The sequence below is a fragment of the Podarcis cretensis genome (genome assembly GCF_951804945.1).
Source record: "Podarcis cretensis genome assembly, chromosome: 12".
Lineage (NCBI taxonomy): Eukaryota > Metazoa > Chordata > Lepidosauria > Squamata > Lacertidae > Podarcis > Podarcis cretensis.
The window spans coordinates 26560090-26575295 of NC_137181.1; the positions used below are offsets into that span (position 1 = coordinate 26560090).

General features: G+C 40.8%; 1 protein-coding gene across 2 annotated transcripts in view; it reads left to right on the forward strand.

The window, feature by feature from the left end:
- Positions 1–15206, forward strand: part of ZNF804B (zinc finger protein 804B) — a 312662-nt gene that overhangs the window by 107540 nt on the left and 189916 nt on the right. The gene's annotated exons all lie outside the window — the stretch shown is intronic.

Sequence of the window (15206 nt, forward strand, 5' to 3'; positions counted from 1 at the left end):
AGACTCGGGGGTTTAGGAGCGTATTGGTTGTCTTGGTGAGGAATATAGATCGGATTACTTAGGGGGAAAGGGTGTTTGGCGCTGTGGCTCCAGTGAGCCACAGATGGACACGGTGCTGGCAGAAAAAAGTTAGAGCCACTTTGATATGTGGCCGCGGAAAGTGGGTGGAGAAGAACTGGAAGCCTTGTGGGTGGGGGTAAGAGGAGTAAGGGAAAGTTAGACGCCAGAAGAAAGCCATGGGAGCGTCTGGGAGTGACCACTGAAAATGACCACAGTTGTCCTTAAGGCCATGTAAGGAAAGGAAACAAGCAGTATGTGGGCCAGACAGAATGATAGCGGTGCTTAGTGGAATTAATAGAATGCTTAAAGGAAGAGGGTTGTTTTTTTGTAAAGTCTCCTTATTTATTTTAAAGTATTTTCAGCTGCTTTTTAAGGCTCACAAAATAATGTACAAAAGAAAACTGACACAAGCAGAAAACAACAAGAGGAGGAAACCTCAGGGTAGCACCACATTGACCTTTTTCACAACCAGGGCTTGACTTTAATCCCAGCATGCAGTACAAGAATACTTTGAAATGTGTTTTATGTCTCTGTTCTGCCTTCCTAACTTCTTCCTCCTCCTTTCTCTTGTGTCTGCCTCCTTGACAGTCTAAGCAAGGTCTACTTTTCTTAACAACAAGAGAGTTCATTTACTTTTTTTAAAAAAAAGAAGTTAGAATATGCAATATGAATATGTTGACGTTGCACCTTAGATTGGCGGCAAGATGCCGAAGGGGTAAGTTGAAGAGAAGTGCCTTAGAGCATGAGTAAGATGCCAGTTGTGCTGAGGTGATTTACAGTGCAATCCTATGCAGGTTTACTCCAAAGGCCTCTTAGGTTCACTGGGACATAGTTCCCAGTGAATGTGTATAAGCTTGTGTCTTAATGCCCAGAATAGGATATAAACTCTGGTATAAAAAAGATCAGGGAAATATTCTGTTGCAGAACGACAGTCTAGAAAGCAGAATTAGAATGCCAATAAATGGAATCTCTGAAAGGACCCCCTCTTAATGACTGGGGTTTTACTACAGAATAATAAAATCCAGAGGTTGAATGATAGTGCTCATTGCAGGATGACAGAAGCACGACATATCTTTAAAGTTTTCAACAGTGACATGATAGTTAGATGACATTTCACAAGCACAATCCTTGCACTATTATAGTAGATAGGTGGGAGCTGTCTAGGGTTGCAAATGCCCATCCCTGAGATGCAACCCACCATTATGAAGCTGTTGGAGAAGTGTTCTCCAATAGGGAGTGCATATGATGCTGAGAAGAAAGTTCCATGGAATTGGATATAATTGAACAGGTGGCAAAGCTAAAGTGGGTGCAGCTATAAATGAGAGACTGTAAAGAAAAGAAAGTGCTAAAGTGTAAGGAAGGTACAGTGCTCTGGTTGGAAGCAGGATGCTTCCAAATGCCAGTTGCTGGAAACTTCAGGAGTGGAGAGGATTGTTGCACTCACTTCCTGGTTGCTGGCTTCCCACAGCCAACTGGTTGGCCACTGTGAAAACAGGATAGTGGACTAGATGGGCCAATGGCTTGATCCAGCAGGGCTGTTCTTCCCCGAATGGGAAGATTGTGGAAAAAGTGAGCGAAAGCTGTGCTGAAAGCTATGAAGCAACTGCAAAGACAGCTTTGTAAACTGCAGAGGAGATTTGATGGGAAACAGTTGGAATTATAAGGAGAAAGTTATTGGTATATGTTGGAACTGATGGAATGTAAAAGAATATGCTCCAAGGAATGAATACTGTAAGATGTGGGGAAATTTTGAGCAAGGAGCATGATGCAAATGGTTTTTTAAAATTAATTGCCAAGCTATGGCAGCTACACAGACAAATGACTGCTGTGGTGTTAAGCACCAGTGAGCTGTCCTTTTAGTGCCAATAACTGGTGAAAATGAACACAATGGGTTAGTGATCCTTTACCATATATCTAGTTCTGAGCTCCACAGCATTCTCTTCTAAGAAGTATTTTAACTTTAGAAGTTTGTTTTGCTATCTCTTCTCCTCTGAATACTGTTATTCTTCTTGTAGCACTCTGGGCACTGTAACTTCACATGAAAAAGTAAAAGTTGTTGTGGTGTCCCATCATTTTAAAAAATCCAAAATTAGGGCAGTTGGGTTGGCCTAACAAAAGGCACTTCCCTAAATATGGGTTTTGTACTTCCACATGCTTCTTTTCGAACATTAAAGAAAACATATTCATAAGACACAGTTGCACACTTGCATTTCGCGAGAAGGTTCTAGTTTGTTCTTTACTCCAATATAGCAGCTGGAATATGTACACACAGTGTACACAATGTGTAACCCGTAGTGCAGCCAGATTAGTAAGGTACACTGCATTCATTTATTTGTTTGTGTTTGTAGACCACTTCCACTGAGAATGTAGAATAAATAACCACACTTAAACCAAATACCATAAAACCGTAGCACCATCTATGTACAGAGTGCTTTACAATGAGCAGCTTTGACAGGTCCCTTCTCCAAGGGCTTATGATCTATAAATAGACAAAAGGGAGAGAACAAATGAAGGGGGGAGGAATGGAGGCAGGGGGAAAACAGGAAAACAATATGCTATTATTTCTGTTATGCTTACTTTGGCTTAGTTGAGTTGTCCTTCTGTAATCCTCAGAATTGACCGATTGAACTTGGGGAACTTACCCAGAGAAAAGGCTTCCTCAGTTTCTGTTTTTATAATGCTCAAAGTCAGGAGTGGCCCATGAGATGCCTTCTAGATATAGTTTGGGACTAAGTTCCTATAAATCCCAACCACTGGTCATGCTGACTGAGGCTGATGAGAGTTGGAGTCCAGCAACATCTGGAGGGCTCCATGTTGACTATCCTTGCTCTAGACATTGGGTGCCAGGGGATGTTTCACTCCTAGGGCTTGTAGTGGCTTGGGGGAGGATATTTTTCAGGATCTGGTGTATGGGTTAAAGAGTTATTTTAATTAAACCTCCTAATAGACTGGTCCTGATGCAGCTCCCCTAGCCTCACTTGTAGTTTAGTCCTCAGTTCCTGTAATGACCATTCAAAGAGCAAGGGCTGTAAGCTGTGAGACTGCACTCCTAGCCACACACAAGGACTTCTGGGTAGATGTGCCAGTACAGTGGTACCTCGGGTTAAGAACTTAATTCATTCCAGAGGTCCGTTCTTAACCTGAAGCTCTTCCTAACCTGAGGCACCACTTTAGTTAATGGGGCCTTCCGCTGCTGCCGTGCCACCGGAGCACAATTTCTGTTCTCATCCTGAAGCAAAGTTCTTAACCTGAGGTACTATTTCTGGGTTAGCGGAGTCTGTAACCTGTAGCGTCTGTAAACCGAGGTACCACTGTATTGGTTTTCACTTTGCAGTTGTAATTGACACAAGGACTTCTGCTTCTTAACTGTGGAGGCTACCTGGTACCCAACCAATATGTTTGTGATGTCTAGGAAATGTGTTTTAGTCTCTCCTTACCCTTGTTGAGATTTTCATCCAGAATAACTTTGAGAAAATGTCTTTCCCTCTCATTTTTAAAAAAGTGAAAGCTGATTTTAAATATGTTTGAAAGCTGTTCAGGGTTTGGAGGATGATAGGGCGGGGGGAACCCCCGTGGTGATGGCTTGCATGCAAGAGTCAAGAAATTTAAAATGTCAGATTGCTCTGTAAATGTGCCTCCAACCACACTGTACATCTGTATATTCTCAATTCTTGTTTCCCACAGAAAAATATGAATGGACACACTGTTGTTTATGTGGCAGCGGTGCACCATGAACAGGATGTAAGATGTATAGTACTTCTAAATTCACATATTACCTATCCTTCTGAATTATTTTCTCATTCGCTTTATTCTGAAATTACCATGTCTGCTTAATTTGGAAATTCTTGGTTTCCCCTAGGTTTTGTAGGGTTTTTTTTGAGGGGCGGGGGGCTTGACTGAGACATCTGTTTGTGAGTTCAGTGCTTTATCTTTTGTTTCTCGAGCAACATTTTGAACATTCATATAATCTTAAATATTTCGTTTTAGTGTATGAGCCATTAAAAGCTTCTTGCATTTATGGAGTGCCATCTACTTCATGCATGACTCTGTGTAGCCTTTAATGTGTAATGTGTACCTTTCTATATTTAAAGTGTTCTCTATTAACAAACCATGAAATGTCAGCAGGCTTATGGCTATGCTTTTGGATATGAGAACAGTAGTGAATATTTTAAACACCTTTATGAAATTTCATGGCTGCGTGAACAACAGTTTACCCATCTGGATATTTGTATGTGTCACTTTGTATCAATGTCAGTGATTGCGCATACTGTACTTACAGTGGACACACAATTCTGGGGTATGGGGCTCCCATAGCGGCTTATGGAAAGAGCCAGGTGTGCATACGCTTGCATGATCATAGCCTTTGGGACAATGGCCAGGATTTACATAAGCATACTGTTCATTTTTGCTTATTGCCATACAGGAGAGAATCCTGCTCTTTACTGATGATTCCTAGCACAGTATGATTTCTCAGGTGAGCAAGAAAAAGTTGGAGAATGCATGCAAGGCAGCGGTAAGCACAACAGTGCTGCAGAAAGCCACATGCAGTCTTATTTCACATGTTACATGTTAATTTTGTACCCCACACCTTCATTTGCTTATTTAGTACATTTGTATACCACTTTTCTTACATGATGGAATTCACCACTTCTCAAGTACAGTGGTACCTCCGTTTAAGAACAGCCTTGTTTACAAACTATTCAGTTCGTAGTGTTCCGGTTAGCGAACTTTACCTTGATCTACAAATGGAAGCTGAATGGTGGAAGGGCACTGGCGGTGGGAGGCCTCGTTGGGGAAAGCACGCCTCGGTTTAAGAATGGACTTCTGGAACGGATTAAGTTTGTAAACCGAGGTACCACTGTATCTCTCATCTGGGCAGTGGCCAGACCTCCATTTATATATAGCTGCAGCAGGTGGCTGCATCATGTGCCTCAGACCATGCCTGGGGACCAGCACAAGTATTCCCAGTGCAGGTCACCATAGGAGAAAGAAAAAAGTACAATAAATTCAACCACATACAATCAGTAAAACAGCAGAGCAAAGCAACAGGTAAATCATAGTGAATAAAGCACAACAGATCTTTCTTAGGCTACAACAGGAGGCAATGATAAGCAGTGTGTGTGTGTGTGTGTGTGTGTGTGTGTGTGTGTGTGTAAGCCTTGGGTTTGTACATTGTCATCTCTCCTTTCTTCTAATATGGCTGCAAGGTGATCTGAAGCCTCACAGTTAACTACAGTTTAGTCTTACATTAGTCTAAGCGTTCTAAACTCCTCTTTCCAAACCTGCTGGAATGGGGAGTATGCATGCCCAAGGCTTGCTTAGACTCATCCTTGTGGCAATGAGTAATTGTTTATCATAGACTCCGAGAATTGTAAAGCTGGAAGGGACCCCAAGAGTCATTTGTGTCCTTTTCTGGTCTGACAAAGAAGCCCAAGGGGCAAGGCAGATTACAGAAGCCCTGCAGCACCATTGAGAGCTGATGCAGCAACTTGCTCCAGCAAAGTCTCCTAGACTCCACCCTCTTTGTGATAACTACAGTTCTTAAAGGGCCAACTTTTGGGCATGCAGACAGGCATTTCTTCTGAGCTTGCTGGCCTCCTACTTTGTGTGTAACCTGCACTCTTGGACCAGTTCCTCAGGCTCTGGGAAAGACATTTCTGAAGGTCCAAGATCTGGCACTATGGACCTTGGTTTTATTGGATCTGGTCCAGAGAACTCCTGCCTTGACAGCTTTGGCTTTACTGGCTTCCTAGCCAGCAGCTTAGAGTCAGGAACCCAGTGTGACTTCTTAGCTGGTGACTCTGCAGACTCTGATTCAATGTTTTGGTGGCTGCTTTACTCTGGAGCTTGGGAGATTAAAAAAGCTTTAGCCTAGGACCAAAATAATGTCAATGTAGGTGTAAGGAGGCCCTCCCTAGGGAGAACATTCCAAAAACAAGGTGCCACAACTGTGAAGGCTTCTCCCCAATTGCTACCTGCCTTATCTTGGATACTGAGAACAGCTCAGATGACTATTTTGGCAGTCATGAATGTAGATTCTGCATTGTAGAATATGGAGGGGCAATGGGATTATGATACTAGGCTCTACCCCCCCACCATGCATATTCATTATAATGTAGAGTGACCTGTGCATGGTATGGAGTCTATTACCACGATGCCACCACTCACCTGTGGTGTTTATTCCACACAAAAGGGGGCTCAGATGCAGATGATCAACTAACAGATTCTATTGCTATGAAAACTTTCACCTTGTCCCATAAGCAAGGTCTGGCAAGAAGTTTCTGCAAAGGATTTTCAAGGGCAGGTTTCTTGCACACCACTTAAGAGGCTTTATCACAATCAAGTGGTGTGTAAATTTTGTATGTATGTATTTATTTATTGGTTGGACAGTGTTCTCGAAGCTACCAACATGAGTCTGACCAAACTGTGGGAGGCAGTGGAAGACAGGAGTGCCTGGCGTGCTCTGGTCCATGGGGTCACGAAGAGTCAGACACAACTTAACGACTACAACAGCAAATTTATTTATTTAACAGAGAGTTGTCTACAACTAACATTTACTCAGAGGAGACCCATTGAAATTAATGGGCTTAAGTTCGTCACAGTCATTAATTTTAATGGTTCCACTCTGAGCAAAAGTTATTTGAATACAACCAAAAAGTGTTTATTATAGGCATAACAAACATTTTTGAAATCTAATAGAACAAGCTTCTTTTGAAATGTCAAATTATTTTCTGTTGACTAAAATCTGTCTCCTGAAAGGATACCATCATAACAGACTCAAATACGACACTGCAGGTTTGCAATCTGAAGAGACGCATACACACATATCCTGAATTAAAAATTTGAGACACACCTCATGCTTTTCCACCTGAAAAGGTTTATTTTTAGGGTAGGATAGAATAATAATTATTCTACCCTTGTTGGAGTCCAATTCCTGTGGTTTGGATGCTAGTCCCCTTTCTAAGCCTGAATGAAAAGGCAAGCCCAGAGCAGACACCCAACAGGCAACTTCCTCAGAGGACACAGCACTTTGTTAATTCTCACCACCAGGAATGTTTGTTAATCCAATCACATATCCTGCAGTGTCATGGCTGTAGTCCATGCCTCTCCAGCAAAAGCTGATTGGAAGAAGGCAAGCGAGTCATGCAGAGTTGCAGCAAACATGCCCCTCACTGGCTCAGAGGCAGTTTTGGGGTGGTATGATCAGTGTGGTTGCACTGGGTGCCACGCTGCAGAAGACACCAAAACAATGCTTTAGAATGAAGCACGCAAGGCAGGAGGCGCAAAATTTTATCAACACACAGGGTGCTACTGAAATTTTAGAGCCCAAAGGCAGCCACTGAGTGGCTGGATGCTTTGAGGCTTATGTTTGTCTCACTTAGAATCACAGAGCAGGAAGGTGCCTCTGGCTGATACAGGAAATCTGCTGTTACAGCATCCCCAACAAGTGGCTGGCTAGCGTCTGCTTAAAAGCCTCTAACAATGAAGAGGCCACCATCTTATATGGCAGGCAGTCTCTTCCACCATTGAACAGCTTGTTATCATCAATAGTTTATTCCTAATGTTTCCTAGAAACTCACCTTCCTGTAATTTGAAGCCTTTGGTTCAGGTCTTAAGCTCTGCAACAACAGAAAACATTTTTTTCCCATCGCCTTCAAAGCTGTCCTATTGCCTCTTAATGCTCTCTTCCATCAGGCAAAACATAATGAATGCCTTCAATCTTTACTCATAGGACTTTGTCTCCAGGCCTTTCATCTGGACGAGTTCCAGATTGTCAACGTAACTTTCCTAAACTGCAGTGCCTAGAACTGGACACAGCCCTCCAGGTAAGCTCTGACCAAAACAGAATAGAGTGGCACAATTTCTTCTTGTCATCTGGACACTCAACTATGTATGAAGCTGGCTTAACACTGAGTTAAATTATTGGTCCATCTAGGCAAGTTCTGTCTGCTCTGACTAATGGTAGTGGCTGTCCAAAGTCTCAAGATGTATTTCCCGTTATCTGCTACCCATTCCTTTTTAAGTATATGCCAGGGATTTAACTTGGAAGCTACTGCATGGAAAGCATGCTCTGAATGATGTCCCTTCTGTCTCTGAATCCGTGGCGATGGCTCCTTTCAAAAACTCATTGACAAAAGCCATGGGTGTTTCAAATGAAGCTTGTTTTGCAAGGGCTCAACTATGACCTTTCCTGGCACACAAATTGGGAATTGCTGGCTCAGACCAGGGGTCTGGTGTGTTGCTTGCTGGAACAAAATTATTACTTACTGTGAGGACTGAGTAATGTAACTTCAAGACTGATATAAATGGGAAAGCTCTTGAACTGATGATTGACTGAAGAGTGGGGACGAGAAATGCTGAGCTTTAAGAATGAGTCAAAAGCGGTGGACTCCTGAGAGGGTTATATTTCCTTCAAGAGGTGCATTTCAGAAGCGTCATTTTCTCCTTCCCATTTTTCACAGAATAACAAATGCTCTTTGAGGATCCGATATATGTCCCCTGCAAAATGAAATATGACCCATATGCAAAAATCTAGCATTTACTAAGATTTGTAAAGCTCTGTGCAGAATACATATGGCCATGAATATATCATACTGATCACAGGGCTGCCGTTGTTGTTTTTCCCTTTGATCTCTGATGGATACATATAATACTGGCCTGCTGCAAAACTGCTTCAGTCAGTATCTTACCAGACATGCCACAACCTTTGCAAAAACAAACTCACAAGGCAAGACCCAGACTTTGCGAGGATCTTTGCAGAGTCCTGCAGTGGTGCCAATGACTCAGCAGATGTCTTCCGTTCTTCTCCTCCACTGTTTTGATCTAGTGCTGCTGGGCTGCTTGAGGCTTTTCAGCTAAGACATAAAACGAAGTCAGTTTTAGTTACAGTTATTAAAATTACTTCATGTTTCTGCGGGTAATGAAAAGTTAAACTGGTAATTGAGGCCTAGGATGGAATGCATGTTCTTTCATAAGGTGCCCCCCCCCAATCAAAATCACAATAGGATATATTAGTACTTGCCACTTTATTTGCTCCTCAGATGGTTATTTAGTGATTGTATTAAGTAGCTGATTGTATTCCATTTAAAAAAAATGTCTTTGCTTCACTCAGGGCCATGGTGATTTCTTTATTGAAATGCCTAAGAGAGGACCCATAGGATTTAACTGGATTTAATAGTTCTAACTAGGTACAGAAAATGTTCATGTGCTAGAATGGCTTTAACAATGCTTTCTACCACAGTGAAACATGTTTCTCCAAAGGAAGTGTTTATATCAAAAGCATACCAGTGTGAGTAGATAAATAGGTACAGTGGTCCCTTGGTTTTAGAACCGCTTAGTTTATGAACAACTTGGAAATAGAACGCTGCAAACCCAGAAATAGGCATTCTGGTTTGTGAACTTTGCCTTGTAAGCTGAACATGTTCCGCTTCCTGTTGAGTGTGTTCCATTTGTAAACTGAGCCCTCCGCTGCTAATCAGAGGCTTTCTGTTGAGTCTGTTGGCAGTTTAGGACCGAGCACCCACACAACACAGAGGTGATATTTGGAGCTTTTGTTTTTGCAATTTTTTGCGTGTTTGTGTGGATTTTTCATTTTTTTGACTGTGACTTGTTCTTCATTTTAAGGGACTGACTTGTGACTATGGCTTGTGGCTTTGTTTTTGTGACTGTGTGCAACCCAGTTCAGCTACTGATTGATTGATTGTGTGACTGCAGAAATGGATAAAAGTGCCCCCCACCCCACCCCCACATCCAAACATTGACTATCATCAGTGCACGTAAGAAGAAGAAAAAATTATTTTAATCATCTACAATACTGTCTTATTTATTTTATAGTACAGTACATTGATTATTGCTTTCATTTTATGGGTCAGTGGTCTCATTAGATAGTAAAATTCATGTTAAATTGCTGTTTAAGGGGTTGTTTTTAAAAGTCTGGAACAGATTATTCCATTTTGCATTACTTTCTATGGGAAAGCATGCCTTGGTTTTAGAATGCTTTGGTTTTGGAACAGACTTCTGGAACAGATTAAGTTTGGGAACCAAGGTACCACTGTACTGCAGTGGTAAGGTAAACTGTGTTTCTGTGTGCTCTTGCTTCCGTCACAGTGTACTGTTGCACCAGAAACCAATTTAGTCATGCTGGCCACATGACCAGCTGTCTGCTGACACATGCCAGCTCGCTCGGCCTGAAAGTGGAGATGAGCGCCACATCCCATAGTTGGATTCGACTGGACTTAACCATCCAAGGGTCCTTTACTTTTACCTTATCTTCATTGGATCATGGGTCTAAGAATACATAAATTCACATCAAGCGGATCAGAGATAATGTTTAAAACAAAATAGTGAAAACTGAAGTTTCTTAGAAGTTTCTACTACATGCTGAAGAAGTGAACCATTTTTTCAAGATAAATTCTAAATCTTTCAGCCCACTGGAATTAGGGAACATGGTGTTCAATGGGGCTTTCTCCCAAGTATATGTACATAATAAGAGTGCAGCCTTAAACTGGAAACAGCTTGCCTTTTCAGCAGTCAAAGGGTATACACCTCAAGGAATTGCATTATTATTTCGAAATATTTAAAATACGGTGATGAACAGGAATGGCAGTGAGGTATCCCAACAACTCAAGGGGAAAGAAATCACAGATACTAAGGGCATATTTGCACCGTCTGTTGTTCTGCTTGTATGTCAAATACGACCAGTGAGTTCACAGCACATTCTATGTGAAGACACTAGCGGTCAGAGCTCCACTTCTATTGAAAAATAATTTCCTTTATGAGAAGAAGCTTGCTTCTTTCAGGATATGTAATGCAATGTCTGATCAAACTTGGTAAGAATGCGGGATCTATTGGCTGGAAAAGTTTCCTGGCCAGGGGCAGTAAGTGCTGTAGGCGTTTGTTAGATGTTAGCGGGTGACTCCCACTGAAACTCAGTTTCCATTTACGTAGTGAGTAAAGTTGTTTTGTGGCATTCCCAAGCAGTGAAAAGAATCAGAATTGTAGAGTTGGAAGGAACAGTGACTTGAAAAATTAAGTGAGTAAATAAATAAGCTCTAATCTTCGAATCCTAAGGACATCAAGGCAATATGTAGCATTATTAAAATGAACAATTCCATTTCGGAATAAGGTTGCTTCCATGAACGTTGTTCACTGAGAACTCTTCAGTCAGGCTGCTTTATATTTGAAATAAAGGACCTGCAAAACAACAACAACAACAACAACAACAACAACAACAACAACAACAACAACAACAAAATGAGAATGTGAAAGCTTTTTAAGGTGGATTTTTTGCATTCATTTAGCTTCTCATAAAGAATTATCTGAACCGTGTCTGATCATTTGGCTCAAGACAGCAATATTTTTGTGTGAGTAGTTTCTCATGCACTGTGGAAAAACCTCAGTCCTGTTACTGTAATATGTGCAAAGGTTAAGTCTGGACTTTCACTGAAATTTCCATTATATAAAGGTTCTATGGATGGAACACACAAAGGTTCTGTGCATAGCTGGAGTCTAGTCTATCCATTATGCCTGCAGTTGTTATTTTCCGGTTAAAGTCTCCTTTAATGAAGAAGCTAAAAAAGACCTCAGCTGTAGGTTTTATGTAGGACAATCCAATGCAATTCTGCTCAGGAATAAGTGAAACTGTGTTCAGTGAGACTCACTTTAAAGCCTGCATTTGAATTCTCTCTCACCTGTAAAATGTTATGAATAAAAAAGCCACACTGACCTGGGCTGGATCTAGACACATCAAAGAAGTGATTCAGTTAAATGCTTTGTAAACTTCATAGAGGGAAGTTCTGTTGGCCAAAAACGGGACTCCACAGCACCATATAGTGTCATAATGTCATAATGCATATAAAGCGCTTTATCTGTACAAATGTAGCTGAGTCCCAGATCATACCCTCAAGTTTAAAACTGGCTAATTTCTGCTTTCTATATTGCATTAAAAGCATTCAGAAATAATGGACTCTGGACCACAGGTTTTACCTGGCATGACTTTAAAACAACAACAACAACAACAACAACAACAACAACAACAACAACAACAACACACCACTAAAGAACTTGCAGCCTTATGTGCTGGTTTTGTGTTCAGTGCAGCTGCACTAAAGTTCAGAAGGAACTGAGTTTTAAACCTTTGTTGTTTGTTATAAAAGTCTTTGCTTTTCTTCTGTTGTTTTTGTCATGCTGTCATGGACCAGCTGGGTAAGCACCACGAGCCACAGTTTAAGAGCCACTAGGTTGCTGAAGAAAAATAAACAAGATATGCATGCCTACTTATCTCAGGAGAGACCTTTATTAAATATTTACTCTAGTGAATCTATATCATCAAGGTAACTGTTACTATTTTATAGTGAGAAACTGACGGCATGTTAATTTTGAGATTTTTCTGCCATATGCCTAATGGATAAGATGTAAACATTTTCTTCAGACTTCTGTCCCAGTTTCAAGCTTAGATACAGTCATAATAGGCAAGCTTCCTTAAGAAGCCTTCCCACCAACAACCACCTCCTAGAAAAATTGCAGGAAGATTGAATGAAAGTCTGCATACTCCAATCAGCTCTTGCTAATAATGGGCAGTGGGGGTGGCAGTACAGTTTAAAGCATACAGAACACACCAGTATCCACAGGAATGCTTTGCCTATATTCTTTTCAAACTGAATCTAAGAGGTGATTTCGTTGTTGATGGGGGAAAGTGTTAGTTGTAAATCAGAAGTGCACTAAGGCAGATGCTTCAAGAAGATGAGACCTAGGCATTATGAGCTTTCACCCCAGGGTGTCCCTGCATAGTCCCTGCCGAGTTAAAACTGAAGTGACATGCTGCCGGCTACAAAATGCACAATTTTAAAACGGTGAAGAGCATTTGAGGAACACATGCTCCAGAATCTGTCTTTAGTGCATAGGTGTGTTGTCGTTGTTTTTTATTGTTGCTTTTTGCTCTATGGGGTGTGTTTGTGGGTGTGTTTCTGATAATACAGTTGGTATTTGCTCAGAGTGCAAACGCTGCTATTTGTGGTTTCATTTCCTTGTTTCAGATTATATCAGCTTGGCAGACTACTTTGCAAAGTACTTCTGGCAATGCTGATCACCTGTTAGAAACTAGAAGGGGTTATTGGACTGGGTCTGGCTCTGGTGTGCCTTTCTTCTGCCACTTTGATGATTAAAAATGGTGATGCATTTTGCCTCTTCCTGTGAAGTACATGCTCAGTGTGACATTTTGACCACGGCGCTCATGCAACATGTGGTCCTTGGATTGGTAGCTATTGCCCTGGATAAAACGCAGTTGAAACTGATATCCTGCATTGCAGTGAGAAGATTCAGCACGTGAAACACAATAGGATAGTACCTCCCCTTTGGGTATCAACTCATCATGCCCATAGAGAACTAACATCCAAGAAGGTGTATATTTCTAGGAACATAGGAAGCTGGCCATTGGTCCATTTGGCTCTGTATTGTCTACTGAATGGCAGCAGCTCTTGTGGGTTTCAGACAGGAGTTTGTCCCATCCATACCTGGAGGTGCCAGTAATTGAATATGAGACCTTCTGCATGCAAGGCATATGTTCAGACATTGACTTTTGCCCATATAACCATTGAGTAGATATAATACAAGTCAATGTAATGTCATTACATTGCACAGGTAGTAAATCCTAGCATCAAAAGCTTTGTTTGGGTGTTTTTTTAAAGGGAAAAAAGAAAAGACACAAGGCATTTATGAATTCATCCATACCCCCAAGGGCATATACATTCTAAGTTTAGGTGGCCACCTTCGGAGCCAAATAAACAGCAATCAGATCTTACCATCTCACTCTAGGCAACCTGCTTATTGAGCATTCATTCTGATTTGTTTATGTATTTTTGTATGTGGAGGTTGGACTATATCTGGTCTTTTCAATATTGATGTTCTATTGAAAGGTTTTCATTTATTGTATAGGTGTAAGTGATATTATTATCCTAATATACATATGGTTGCTAATAACCTACTATGTTCTGTATAAAGTCATTCCAGATGTCAATATATTTGTCCAAACAAAGTCTACATCTATAGGCAATCTGTTCATACGTTGCAAGTGTTAAATATTTATATTTGTTCTTAACTGAGTGCTTGCTCTTATATGTTAGATGGGAAGTTGTTTGACAATCAGCATTCATTCTGATTTGTTTGCATTGTGTTTATACATCTTTCCATTAATCATTTGTTGGTCCTACATTTTCCATGCATTTCCCCATTACTTCCCTAACTGCAAAAGTTCATTTTTTAAAAAGTGGAGTTATTGCTCAAGGATGACAGAGCATTTTAATTCTGTTTTAAGTGCACTTTTAAAGCTCCAGTATGCAGTTGAACCCCTCCCCCCCCAAATACAGACAGTGTGGAGGTGACTATGCTCACTTACAACTCCATGCACCCACACTGTATTTTAGCCCCAAATTCTCTTCTTCTGTAGGTTGGGGAAAATACTGAAGCTCAGAATTCTTTCATATGACTTTTCTGTAATTTTGCAAGATGGTACCCCTCAACAAGAGGATTTCCAATGCCAACTAGTATTTTCAGACATAAGAAGAGTGTGTTGAAAAAAAGCAAGCTGGCTTACATATACAAAGACTCTTGTGGCTGCATAATATTGAAAGCATCTCCAGAGAAAATGACATTTGTGGGGTTGCTGAACTGAGATCCTGTTGTTTAAATGGGATTCAAACAACAACAAAGGAATCTTTGACATTGCTGCCAAGAAACAAGTGCCTTTTCCCTGTTAAAGAGAAACCAAACTATCTGGAGTAGAGTTATCTAGCTCCCATTTCTTATCTCTGCCTTTTGTAAATTGAGTGTGTAATAAATAGAGCTGCACAGAATGTCCTTTTTTTTCTTTTTAGAAAAAAAGGGATAAACTGTATGACATCAAATTTTATATCGGAGCATTGAAAGATATTGGTACGGCAAACTTTATAGCCAAGAAGAATATAACTGTTATCTTTAAAGCATAGGAACATGTTTAAATTATAGTGTACTTCTTCACCAACCTGCATGTTTCTTTTCATTGCAACAGATTTAAGAAATAGGTCAGGAATCTGTAAAAAGGTGTTCTTAGGAAATTCACTTGGCTTCTGCTCTTTATACACATGTAACAACATTTTTAGAGTGCTCTGAAA